At 35.9% G+C, this 2,213-nt stretch overlaps 1 protein-coding gene across 1 annotated transcript in view; it reads left to right on the plus strand.

Annotated features, from left to right (window-relative positions):
* Positions 1–253: 253 nt before the first annotated feature.
* The window catches only part of LOC136829436 (uncharacterized), a 387,116-nt gene continuing 385,156 nt past the window's right edge, over positions 254–2,213 (plus strand). The window contains exon 1 of the mRNA XM_067088065.1: positions 254–386. The gene's annotated coding sequence lies outside the window, so the exon portion shown is untranslated. The remainder of the gene's footprint in view (positions 387–2,213) is intronic.

The raw sequence follows: 2,213 nt of genomic DNA on the forward strand, positions 1-2,213 counted from the left end.
CACCATTATAAAATCAGCTTTCGCCCTGTGATGAAGGAACGCCAGCAACACTTCTGAGCTCTTGGTGATGGGAGGCAGACTGGAACAGATGTGTCTCACCATGAACGAGAATGAAGGGCACAGAGCTAAAATATATCTGTGGTTTCCAGTGCCAAGAAGACTGCCAAACTCAGTGACGTCTGTGTCACTATGGTCTTAAGCAGACCATGCCATGCCCTCTTCTTTCTGTCAGCTCGGCCTACTACAAACACAATTGTGGCGTAGTCTTTTTCAGCATTGCTAGCCTTCTCATGCTTCTTGTTGATGCCACCTGCCCAACTATGGATTAATGCCATAGCAACTGATGACTCTACAAAAACAGTAACAAGATAAGAATTCCAATTTTGGTGAGTTGGAGAATTTTTTTGCCATTGTCCATATTTTTTCATACTTCTCCATCCATAAATGATTATTGTTAAACGTATTACTCACGTTTATCGTCATCATTAATCATTATTCACAAGTTTATTTCGATTATTACTAACATTCTTCATGTTTATTGATGTTCATCAACTAGTGAGGCTCATTAACTAGTGTGTTACAGTATTATTATTTTCGAAATTTTTATATTGAAAAAATTTTTTTTTGCATGATTCAGTGTTATCCTCATTATTCAACATTCATAGGTTTTGTTAGGATTACTATTAACATAATCCATTTATTCATGCTTTTAACTGTATGTATCACTATTAATTTTTTGGAATATAATTTGTATTAATCATCACCTCATCATCATTAATCATTATTCACTGGTTTCTTAGGATTATTACTAAACATACTCCATGACTGCTTATCAATATTTTTTTTTGCTGTAAATTATTAACTGTATGTGACAATAATTTCAGAAGTTTTTGGAAAATTTTTTGAAAAAGGCAAAAAACTCTGTTGGGAGGGGATTGGTGTTTGGAGCAAATTTATTTTCATATTTCCATACAACTCTGTAAAACAAAAGGTAAAATACAAACAAGATAAAACTTACTGTAATACATAAACTGAGAAATTGGAGCCATAAAAAGACACACCCCCACATTTTTGCAATATCTAGAATTCTAATTGGCTTTTTTTTCAAAATTGATTACATATGCATAATTCACTTAGTTTTTAAGAAATGCCTATTTCTCGACTATGTAGGCGGGTAGTGCTGTCAGTGCACCTTTTGCGGTGCACTGTAGGTATTACTTATGATTCTTTGAAGAGTCCAATCGGGCCCCAGCTGCAACCCCTTTCATTACTGTTACTGTACCTCCGTTCTTATTCTCTTTCTTCCATCGTACTTTCCACCCTTTCCTAATGTTTGTTTCATAGTACAACTGAGAGGTTTTTTTTCATGTTAGACCTTTAACATCTTTTTACTCTCAATTTCCATTTCAACGCTGAATGACCTCATAGGTCCCAGGGCTTGGAGATTATCCTAAATGTAACATTCTATTCCATTCCATGTTTTTCGAGCGATGGATCCACGCCGTCACAAAACACCACACACCTTCCTGTCCAAGAGGTGTCACTCATAAGATTGTTCCTATAGTTTCCGACTTTTCGCTTCATAATACTTTTCCCTCATTTTCCAGACTTCGCTACCTTTCTTTCACGTGTGCATTTCTCGTTTATGGTTGCGTCGATCCAGTTGTTTCCCGTACCCCTCCAGTCTCAAGTACTTAAAAAAAAAAAAAAAAGTTTGCTAGAGCGCTTGAATTAATGATCATCTCGAAGAGTTGAAATCGTCGATTTTTATACGTTTTCGTTTTGCCACATGAGCAGATCGCAATGCAGTGGCAAAGGTCCTGCAGCATAGTACCAATTCAGTACTGTTTGAACTGAGAACGATGCAGGTGGCGAATTCTTAGTAGATGTTTGGACGGGTTTTCCATCTGCATACCATTATGTGCCTATGCTGTCACTTTGCTGTTCCTGATTAATTTCATTATTATGATTCTGTTTTATAGCAGTGCGAATCCTAGGATATATAGTTTGGTTATAAGTTTATTGATCTTTCAGTCAGCTCTAAGAAAAATAAGCATGTCTTCGACTTTATTCTGGAATGGGACATTAATGAAATATTTTAGTCCGATTTCAAAATGATGATACATCGTAACATTGCTTCATCCATATAAATGTAGGAAAATGGGATATATGCATCAGAATTGAGATATATCTAGTGCGACTTTTATTGAGAG

Source organism: Macrobrachium rosenbergii, chromosome 44, assembly GCF_040412425.1.
Source record: "Macrobrachium rosenbergii isolate ZJJX-2024 chromosome 44, ASM4041242v1, whole genome shotgun sequence".
In the NCBI taxonomy this organism is placed as follows: domain Eukaryota; kingdom Metazoa; phylum Arthropoda; class Malacostraca; order Decapoda; family Palaemonidae; genus Macrobrachium; species Macrobrachium rosenbergii.